At 43.8% G+C, this 11667-nt stretch overlaps 1 long non-coding RNA gene across 2 annotated transcripts in view; it reads right to left on the bottom strand.

The window, feature by feature from the left end:
* LOC125923650 (uncharacterized) overlaps positions 1 to 11667 on the bottom strand; it is a 63736-nt gene extending 52069 nt beyond the window's left edge. For both annotated transcript variants that reach the window (XR_007458113.1, XR_007458114.1), the window contains exon 1: positions 11081 to 11667. This is a non-coding gene — a long non-coding RNA (uncharacterized LOC125923650). The remainder of the gene's footprint in view (positions 1 to 11080) is intronic.

The raw sequence follows: 11667 nt of genomic DNA on the forward strand, positions 1-11667 counted from the left end.
AAATGGAGAGCAGCCAATTGATTTTGATTAGAAGACACCGCCATTTTGATTAGAAGTCATAAGAAACAGAGTGGCAACTTCCGCCCTTTTACTGAAGCCTGGGTGCATTAAAACCTAGAGAGAGAGAACCCATCATAAACTGGAGAGCCTAGAAATTAAAAAAAATAATAATAATACTGTGGCCGAATCCCAAATTTCCAGGGACAATGATCTTAGACCTTCAAACAAACAAACAAACAGAGCTATGTGTGAAATAAGCCAGTCACAAAAAGACAACAACTGTATGATTTTCCTTATGTGGAGAACTTAGAGTAGTCAAATTCACAGAGACCAGAACTAGAATGCCTGTTGCCAGGGCTGGAGGGAGAGGGACAAGGGAGTTCGTGTTTAATGGGTACAGTTTCATTTGAACACGATGGAAAGAGTTCTGGGGATGGAAGGTGGTGACGCTAGCACAACATTATGAACGTACTTAATACCACTGAAACGTACACTGAAAAATGATTAACATGGGCAGTGCCCGATGGCTCAGTCAGTCGAGTTTTTAGCTCCTGAGTTTTTAGCTAGTTGAGTTTTTAGGCTCTTGGTTTTTAGCTTAGGTCATGATCTCACAGTTCGTGGCATCGAGCTCAGCATCGGGATTCTCTGCTTGGGATTCTGTCTCTCTTTCTCGCTCTTGCCTCTCCCCACTCTCTTTCTCTCTCTCACAAATAAATGAAAAATAAACTTCATAAAAATGATTTTACGGTATGTGTATTTTGCCACTATTAAATATACATATGCACTGTTCCTCAGAGAGCAACTTGCATTAATTCCAAGCCATGGGCACGACATATGGAAATGGCTTCTCTCCCAGTTTCGAAATACGTGCCCAACTTAGCTTCTGTGGGGCCTGGTTTGAAGAATAGATTGCATTAAGACAGACTCTGGGTTGGCCGCACCAGGAAAAGGTTCAGGAAAACTTTGTGGAATTAGCGTGTTGCAAAAATGTAAAGAAGGTAAGTTTCATCTTTCCTTCATCTCCCACCTCTTATATTTTCCCTAATTTTATCGGGTTTTCACGCTTTCTTCTGAATTTCCTCCATCGCAAAGCGGGATTTACCACCTGTGTAAAGATAAAACTGTATTTTCTCCTTGCATACAGTAGACACTTGGTAAAAAGTGATTGAATGAATAAACTCTTTCTCCCTGCTGGTACTGATTATTTGTGAAGCCCATTTACTCTTTCCAAGCCTCTTTTTAATCTCCATTAGCTTGTTTTATCCTCAAAACACTCGCCTCAGGTTTGCTACTACTGAGAACTTGGCATGGGGGGCATTAGTATTGCTACTTATCAGGTGACGAAAATCGAAGGGCTCTCAGTCAATGCCACTCAGACAGTGTTTGGAGAAGCAGACTTAGCATGAGGGCTCCTGGCTCGTTTCTCAATACTCTTTTCACACAGCCAGGATGTCTCACGCTCAGGATGACAGCTGACATTTACTGAGCACATACTATGTGCCAGGTACCATGCTAACAGCCTTATGTGTGTTATCTTCTTTAATCCCACAACAACCCTCCAGGTAGATATTATTACTATCCTCATTCTACATGGGGGGGTGTGATAAAGTACAGGAAGAGAGAGGTCAAATAAAGAGAGATAAAGGCACATAGCCGATAAATGGTGAAGCCAGGATTCGACCCCAAGTTTTCTGGCTTAAATTCACGAATTTAACTGCTATAAAATTACTGTCTTAAGATGAAAGCCATGTAATATCATCCTGCAAAGAAGCTCTTTCAAGGAAAACCAGAGAAAGAGGGACTATTTAATCCAAAAGGATGGTCCCCTAAAGACGAACTCTCAGGTATTTGGGGACCAAGGAAGCATATGGGGGTGAATAGGACTCTATGGGAACCCCCTTGCCCCAGAGAAATTAGTCTTTGAAATCTATTTGATTGAAATATATTTTATAAGAGAACACTCAAATGCATTCTGGTTTAAAGAGCAATTCTAGAATGTCGCCTGAATTTTTACCAATCCTGGTGAATCTTTTGTGTTGTGCAAGGGATCCATCTTCAACACGGAGTCTAATTTTATTCTCAGATCTAGTGGATTTCAATCCAAGTCATGTCTCTGTTCCTTTAGTTCTGTCTTGATTACAATAGGAAGTATAATATTCATTTTTTAAATTCCTACTTTTCTCTCTAATGATGCCATATTCCATAGTACGACTCACCTAAAAATACATAGAACAATATTCTCACTGTAAGTATGTAAAGAATCACAATTATTTGCCTTCATAATATTATAAGTGTGATGTGTACTATTATTAAAAGTAAATTTGGAATGGATATAATTTTATTAGTTTAAGAAAAAATAAAAAAGAATGTTTTCTGTGTGTGTCAGTATTTTTAAGGTAACAAATGAAAGAAATTTAAATAAAACCATCTTATATATAATGAAGGAAATGTATTAGTTCATGTAACTAGGAAATTCAGCAGTCAAGGGGCCTGAGGGGCACCTGGGTGGCTCAGTCGGTTAACGTCTGACTTCAACTCAGGTCATGATCTCACGGTTCATGGGTTCGAGCCCCGAGTCGGGCTCTGTGCTGACAGCTCAGAGCCTGGAGCCTGCTTCAGATTCTTTGTCTCCCTCTGTCTGCCCCTCCACCGCTTGCACTCTGTCTCTCACATTGTCTCAAAAATAAACATTGAGAGGACCTGAAAAATCTCTAAGACTCAAATGATGTCATTTGCTCTCACTTTTTCCCTCTGTCCTTTTTCCATCCCCTTTTCTGTCCCTGGCTCATGGTAAATGCTATATAGGTACTTGTTTTTAGTATTGCTATCCATATTTGTATTAGAATTACTTGACCCTGGACAGGTTGCTTCACATCTCTCCTTTAGGAAGTCCTTCTATAAAATGGGAATGATATACCTATTTCAAAGTGTGAAGTTTAGGTAACCACGACATGTAGAGAGCATCAAGCATTTTGCACACAAACGAGCCTGGCCATCATCAGGTGGGACGTGTACTTGCTTTACAACCCTTGACCCCTCTCATGGATCCCCACCATGGAGAGAACAAACCAAGAGAAAACCACGTAGAGCAGAGCCTTGCTGTTGATTTCTTTCTCAGCACGTGTAATCAGGTGTTACTCTTAAAAAGTCACTACAAGTACCTTCCTGGTCTGTGCCCCCTTGGTCTGTTCCCAGTCTACAAACAGTTTTAACATTTGCTCTAATTAGCAAAATCAGTGTACTTTTGATAGTGAAAGAGAGAAAGCAATTTCTCACCCGTTAGGTGATAGTTGACTCTTCTCTTTTCCTGCCTCACGCTTCCTCTTCTAATCCACAGAGCCTCGTCTGAAATTTTAGCCTTAAACATGACCAGTAAATACTGCCTTAAATCATAGGCCTCGAAACGGGTGAGAAGTTAACCATATGAAAACAATTGAGATAGCCCGAGCTAAGGCTAGAAATGTTAAAGGTTGTTTAAGAGTGGATTCCCAGCTGTCTCCTGTATACAGCCTTGCCCTAAATAATTTCTGGGGGGATTTTATCACTTTTCTTTCTTTCTGATGTCATCTTCCCCTTAAAACTCTTCCCAGAAATAGGATCTCACTTTAAATTCTCTTAGATTTCTGAAAGTAGGCAGAACAGTTGGATACAAATGCGACACTGGGCCACTTTAAAAAGTTTTGCCCGCACCAACCTTATTTCCTCGTGAAGTTTGTTTTCAACTGCAACACCTATTTATTAGTAACAGTACAAGACAGGACAGCAGACTCTTGGCACCAGAAATGGGGAACGCTGAATATATATAATGGACACACAATAAACTATATACATTTAAAGCGTCAACTTTGAACTGAGAACAAACTGAGGGTTGATGGGGGGTGGGAGGGAGGGGAGGGTGGATGATGGGCATTGAGGAGGGCACCTTTTGGGATGAGCACTGGGTGTTGTATGGAAACCAATTTGACAATAAATTTCATATTAAAAAATTTTTAAAAATAATAAATAAAGTGTCAACTTTGATAAGTTTTGACATATGTCTACGTCTGTCAAGCCATCGCCACAATCAAGGAAAATACCATATAAATCACCCCCAGAAATTCCCTCTGGAGTTCGGATGTCTCTTTTCCTTACTTCTAAAGTGTGTCTAATTTTTTCCAAGGTAAAGAAAAACACTATTTACTTATCGTTAGAAGCAAAGATTTTAGTACGTATGTGGAACCTAGCCAGAAGTGGTACGACTCCGTTACAAACTGACTTTTAGAACCAGGAGAGGAACTGGTTACCCCATTAAGTAGAGTGTCTGCTTTCTAGCTGCCGGTCTGCTAACTATGAAGAGACTTTGGGGGGAATGGGTTGTCCTTCAGGGATTTCTAAGCACTCCATAAACTAGGCTCATCCAGCCTGATGCGGCTCTCGGAGGTCTTATTTTAAACAGATGGGAAAGAAAGTACGTTGCCTCCCCGTGACCCTTTTGGAGGCGCTGAAAAACTCACCAGTGAGGTAGATGGCCATAACCATATAGTCCCCCGATTTCTGAAGCAGAAGTCAACCCACAAGACCCAACAATCTCAGGTAGAGCTCAAGCCATGTACTAAGAAACTAGAAGAAAAAAAAGAAAGAAAGATAAGACCAGAGGAAACATTCATCCTCAGTGAGTCACTGGAGCTTCTGAGCTGGATCCTCCTATGAAGCCCTAAAGAATTATGAAACGTTTTGGCTCAGTAGGAGGAAGGAGTGTTCACCAGATTGTCCTGCAAAACGTGTGCAGGAAATTATCCATCAGGTGGGAGAGGAGAACACTGCAATTCCGTCCAGATGAGACATGATCAGAACAATGCAGGGTCTGCGCTGAGAAATGAAACAAAAGCATATGAAATCAAACGAGGTGAGGCGAGGTTGGAGGAGGAGCTGGGAAGAGCAGCGGCATTTGGAAATACCGTATGCCAGTTGGACCTTAGAAATTGTTTTCCCTCCCATTCCATCCCAGACCTCTGCTTCCCATCTCTTAAATTCCTTGGAATTCCCCAGTGGGCCTAAGGGGAGCGGGGGGGGGGGGGGGGGGGGGGGGAACATCCATTGTTCAGGGGCAGGGGGTGGTAATATGTAATTGTTGAAATGGATTCAATATGACTGAATCTAAATAAACATACAGCTTTATCAGCTGGAGATGAAAGGGTCTGACCAGCTCTGAGCCTCTTTCCCTGAAAAGTGCAGAGATACTAAAAGGAAATCTTATCAAGGGGTTTTAGAATCCAGAAGGAGATATGAAGTAGCCGACTTAAAACATACACAAGATAGGATCTGGAGACAAATGGAATCGACTGAATTCCCTTTGTCTCTCCTTCCATTTTTCTTCTTTGGAAAGAGCTGATAAATATCTGTGTGCAAAGGCAGTGAGGGGAATTCAAGAAACACAGTATTTTTAAAATAAAAGAAAAACTCAACCGAAGTCCATGTGAAAAGGCCCCTTCCCTTCTTCACACTGGCATGGCGAGCAAGCCTTAGCTAAGCCTTGGAATCTCTTGTCTAGGCATAAAGATCAAAAGCCTTCTGTGTTGGCCAAGCTTGTTTATTGCTGCTATAGGGGCTCTCTCGAACCCAGGGGGAGCCAGGCACGAATACCCACCATGAAATCAAAAGCCTCTGTGAGTAGGGCAAATGGGTGTTTCAGTTCTATCTTTCTGAGGGATTTGTAGGGCCACCCCAGGAAGGAAGCAGAAGTTTCTATACCTCTTCCAGCAGGGAGGATGTGCCCAAGGAAAGGCCCCTGTTAAATTAAGCAGTTTAACATTCCTTAGTCTTTTCTTTCTCTTATTAAAAAAAGATTGGGGAGCCTGGTTGGCTCAGGCAGTTAAGCATTCAACTTCAGCTCAGGTCATGATCTCACCATCCGTGGGTTCCAGCCCCACATCAGGCTCTGTGTTGACAGCTCAGAGCCTGGAGCCTGCTTCGGATTCTGGATTCTGTGTCTCCCTCTCTCTCTGCCTCTCCCCTGCTCGCACGCGCTCTCTGTCCCCCCAAAATAAATGGATATTAAAGGGGCACCTGGGTGGCTCGTCGGTTGAGCGGCCGACTTCAGCTCAGGTCACGATCTCGCGGTCCGTGAGTTTGAGCCCGGCGTCAGGCTCTGTGCTGACAGCTCGGAGCCTGGACCCTGTTTCTGATTCTGTGTCTCCCTCTCTCTGCCCCTCCCCCGTTCATGCTCTGTCACTCTCTGTCTCAAAAATAAATAAATGTTAAAAAAAAAATTAAAAAAAAAATAAATGGATATTAAAAAAATTTTTTTAAGAAATAACTGAAAATTTAATATAATTTGAAATTAATAATATTCATTTGTGTTCATTTTAGATAAAAAGTCCAGATGGGCAAAAAAGAAGAAAACCCCTGTTAACATTTTCCCAACTACTCTTCCTAAGTGGCTCAGTCCGCTGAGCGTCCAACTCTTGATTTCAGCTCAGGTCATGATCTCATGGTTCGTGGGTTTGAACCCCACATCGGTGTCTGTGCTGACAGTGCAGAGTCTGCTTGGGATTCTCTCTCTCTCCCCGTCTCAGTTCCTCCCCCACTTGTGCTCTCTCTGTCTCAAAATAAATAATTAACTTAAAAAATTTTTTAAACCCCCAAACTTTTATAAAACCAGGGGCACCTGGGTGGTTCAGTCAGTTGAGCAACTGACTCTTGGTTTTAGCTGAGGTATGATCTCATGGTTCATGGGTTTGAGCCCTGAGTCGGGCCTCGCACTGGCAGTGTGGAGACTGCTTGGAATTCTCTCTCTCTCTCTCTCTCTCTCTCTCTCTCTCTCTCTCTCTCTCCCTCCCTCCCTCTCTCTGCCTCTCCCCTGCTTGCTCCGTCTCTCTCAAAATAAATAAACTTAAAAATAAAAGAAAACCTTTCAAAACCAAATGAAAAATCACACTTCTTTTTTTATGATTTACTTGCTGCCCCCACTTAACAATACATACAATGACTATGTCATCATATGTCTAACTAATTCCCCTGTCCTGGGTAGCTTGGTTGTTTGCAGGATTTTGTTATTATAAACGACCTGCAGCTAAATTCCTAAATGTCCTAAAACGACCTGTGCAAATTCCTAACCTATTTCCTTAGGAGAAGTTCCTGGAGGTGGTGAGTCAAAGCTGTGTGTGATTTGTGGATTTGTGGCTTCTTGTCGTACTGTAACCTTCCCAAGCCCCTGTGGCTGCTGCAAGTTTTGTCAGTCTGCTGGGCCATCTTATTACACCTGGGGCTAACTCCGGGGACTGTCAATCTTCTGCTAACCTGATAGTCTCAAAGTCGGGTCTAAAAATAAAATTTAAAAAAACAACAAACTTTTAGTAGACTTGAAATGATGGTTTACTGAATACATTCACCCTCCGTTGCCTCCCTGCAGTCTGGGGGTTGGCCGGTCTCAGGTGCACAGAGACGCCAACCTCTAGGACTGGGGCACCAGCTGTTTAATTTCTTTAATTACTCGTAAGATGGATTAGTTTTCATTTATGCATTTGTCCATTTGTTTTTCTTTCGCTAACTGGCTATTCATCCCCTTAGCCCATTTTTCTTTCTTTTTTTTTTTTTAAATGTTTTTATTTATTTTTGAGACAGAGAGAGAGCATGAGCAGGGGAGGGGCAGAGAGAGAGGGAGACACAGAACCCAAAGCAGGCTCCAGGCTCTGAGCCGTCAGCACAGAGCCTGACGCGGGGCTCAAACCCACGGAGTGTGAGATCATGACCTGAGCTGAAGTCGGACGCCCAACCGACTGAGCCACCCAGGTGCCCCAGCCCATTTTTCTATTGTGATAGTCATTTTTTTTCTTCATAAGAACTCTTTATATGTAAATGATATTTTTATCAGATTTTAATACAAGTTATATATTTCTTCAAAGTTTACTATTTGACCTTTTAACTTTTTTTAATGTTTATTTTTTTGAGAGAGAAAAGAGAGACAGGGAAAGCGTATGAGTTGGGGAGGGGCAAAGAGAGAGAGAATCCCAAGCAGGCTCCCCACTGTCAGAGCAAGGTCGGACTGGAGATTTGAACCCACGAACCATGAGATCATGACCTCAGCTGAAATCAAGAGTCGACGCTCAACCGACTGAGCCACCCAGGTGCGCCGACCATTAACTTTTTAGTAGTATACTGTTTCGTCATATACTCAAAAAAAGTTTCAGATTAAAAAAAAAAAAAAGGTTTCTGCCTTGGGATCATGCTTACAAAGTTCTCCATTTATCGCTGCTCTCTGAAGGAAGATGGTGGTTTTTAGACAATGCTTCATCAAACCCCCATGGCTACGTTTTATGTATTTTTGGCCCCAAAAGAACAGAGGCAGTGAGTAGATCGATGAGATTTTGTATTACAGTGGAATAAAACCTTACATATTTTTGTTTACTGGAGTCGGCTTACTTCGGCTAACTTATCACAGAGCATGAAAAGTCCAGTGAGGCCCCCAAATACACAATGATGCCCAAGGGGATGCTGCTTCTTTGTTTGAATGCTCACATTCATTTGGAACCCTGTGTCTTTGGAGCTCTGAGCAGACACGTTCACCTTGCCTCAAGCTCCTTCCTCATCCTTGAGCACCTGACCTGTTAAATACGAATTTGTTAAGCTAGTTGGAATGGCCGCCTCTAAAGTAGAGCCAAGGGGAGAGCCTCTTTGTTAAGAGAGTGTCTCCCAGAGAACTGCTTGGGTACAATCCATGGGGGGTGGGACAGGATGGAGTGGCATAGTCCTCTACTCAGAATGACCTTAAATATTCTTCAGAACCTTTATAAAACCAGACTCAAATCTGAAGAAACAATCGGCTTCTCTGAATTTCATGGTGGGCACATGTGTGTTGCACACAGAAAGTTCAGTTTCCCAAAAGGGGATTATTTTGTACAACAGGGTGATATCCAACAGGAAAATCTGACCCATATTATCTAGAAATCCACTCTGTTATCGGACCTAAATTTCGGCATCCAGAACGCATCTCGGTTCTGTGCCTGCCCAGCACCCATTCTCTCTTCTTGGATTGATGGCACGTCGGTTTTGCTTTGAGGAATCTTACTGCCTTCCCTCTCCAAATGTATGATTTGACAATAGAGGGGCTGAGCCCATTCTATGGCACCGTGTAGGCATAGGAGTCAGACCTAGCCAGAGTGTTTCATTCTCCTTGGCTGCAGTGATTGGTTCAAGGACAGGCACATGACTCCAGCTGACCAGTAAAATTCAATGCCTGGGCTTTTCATTGATATTAATGGGAAAGAGATGTGTTCTTTTCACTAGTGACGTTGAGCAGACAGGTTGTGAGCCTGGACCTTGGTCGCCACCTTGTCGTCTCATGGGAGGAGGCTGTCTGCATGAAACCTACCTGCCCAGAGGAAAGCAGATCCAAGAAACAGAAGGGGGCTGAGTCCTGACTACTACGGTGAGCCCCTAGACATACCCATGCCTGAAATTGAAGTCCCCTCCTAAACTGGTTCCTGAGCCAACCCCCTCTTCTGCTTACCTTCGGGTGAGGTGATATTTTAGTCACCTGAGCACTATTTCTCAGTAATAAGAAAACGGCAGCTTTTTTTTTTTTTTTTAATGGGTCTGGAGCAATGGTTCTCAAACTTTAGTGGCATTACAAATACTTGAATGGCTCTTTGAATGTTTATTTATTTTTGAGAGAGAGAGAGAGAGTGAGCAAGGGAGGGGCAGAGAGAGAGAGAGGAGACAGAGAATCCCAAGCAGGTTCTGAGCTGTCGGTGCAGAGCCGGATGTGGGGCTCAAATTCACTGTGAGATAAACGCCCTGAGTGGAAATCAAGAGTCAAAGGCTAAACCCACTGAGCCACCGGGATGCCCCAGAAAACAGAAGCCCCTCAAGAGCTCGACACACCTTGGCAATGAAGCCAAGTGTGAAAGAAGTTTTGGTCTGCGAGTCTGGATTGTTAGTCCTACCTCCACTAACTACTTTCAAATCCTTGGGCTAGTCACTTCGTTCGCGGCGGCTCACTTTTCTCACCTGCGAAAGAGGTTCTGGGAAGAGAGAAACTCTAAATGTATCTTCTAAGGCCCTCAGACTTAGCTCTGTGGTAACATTATGTCCATACTTCAAGTCAACCTGCGGCACTGTCTCTAACTGCCACCTCCACAGCCAGTGACAGATGACACTGGTTTATTTAAAAGCTGAAAATCAAGGCAGAAGGACCAAATATTCTCTAAGGGACTAGGAGTAGAGCAAGACGATCTCTAAGCCATTGCTGGGATATAGATTCCCTCGGCAGTGTGTTAACGAGGTACTATAATAACACATTAGCTATTATAACCATCGTATAGATTAGTAATAAATATTTTGCTCTAAAAAGGCTCTACTGCTCCAGTTTTGCTGAGCTAAAGTAAACCAAGATCCTACTATGTCAACAGATGACACAAGTGTTCAGAAGTGATGCTGTCCACTCCAGGCAGAGGAACAGAGAAGGCGGGAAGAGAAGCTGGTCACACCCCCAAGGAGCCTTCGTCATAGCCCCACTATTTACTTCGGCGAATTAGCAATGCTCAGAACTTCAGACACGGTCACGGAATGATCTTTGAGAAATACAAATAAAATCATACAATTCCTCCCCTTTCAGTCTGTCATTGATTCCCTGGTGCCTTCAGAACTAAGTCCAAACCCCTTGGTGTGGTATAAAAGCTCTTTGGGATGTAAGCCTTGCTTTAAAAAAAAAAAAAATTTTTTTAATGTTTATTTATTATTTTTGAGAGAGAGAGAGAGAGACAGAGTGCAAGTCGGGGAGGGGCAGAGAGAGGGAGACACAGAACCCGAAGCAGGCTCCAGGCTCTGAGCTGTCAGCACAGAGCCCGACATGGGGCTCGAACCCACAGAACGTGAGATCACGCCCTGAGCTGAAGTCAGATGCCCAACCAACCGAGCCACCCAGGCGCCCCTGTAAGCCTTGCCTTTAATTCCATCCTGCAACACCGTCTCCTGCCATTCTTCTCTACATACCTAACCTACATTAATAGGTCGACACACATGAAACACTTAGCATACTTACTAGCGTTTAGTAAGCGCTTAAAAATGTTGGCTGTCATTACTGTCCATTACTGATACTCACAGTTACCCAAAGATGCATTACCGGTCCTGGGCCTGTTTGCCCTGAATCCAGCCTCGCGCTTTCCCTGCTCTGTTTTCACCCTTCACCACGGACCCCTGCAGTGGCAGTGTTTCAGATGTCCCAGAAAATGACGGAGGCTAAGAAGAAAGGAGAGGGCAGGGCCTTCCCCTCCTTGCTGCCCTGGGGACTTGTGCAGCAGTAACCATGTGTCTTCTCTAGTTCCAGCTCTCCCCGAACAGGCCCGCTGTGGTCTCAGCTCTGGGTTTGGGTTCTTCTTTTTTCCCTCTAGCAGGGGTGGCTGTGGCTTCCTGCCGATGCCCGTTTCTGCCTTGCCCCGTCATCCCGTTGAGTTCTCTCGTCCGCATAGCCGCGCCCCTGCTTTACATTCCCTCTGTTGCATAAACTCCAAGAGGTGTCTGTTTTCCCAGAGAGACCCTGACGGAGCCACACAACCTGCTCTCCCACCACAGGTCTCTGCTTGTGCTGTATTTCCGCCTGCTCATCCTCAAGGCCAGCTCTGGGTCATCCTTGGAGACCCGCTTGTAACCAGCGCTATCTCTCTGAAGCTCTCCCAGTTTTCCACCCAC

Source organism: Panthera uncia, chromosome B1, assembly GCF_023721935.1.
Source record: "Panthera uncia isolate 11264 chromosome B1, Puncia_PCG_1.0, whole genome shotgun sequence".
Classification (NCBI taxonomy): domain Eukaryota; kingdom Metazoa; phylum Chordata; class Mammalia; order Carnivora; family Felidae; genus Panthera; species Panthera uncia.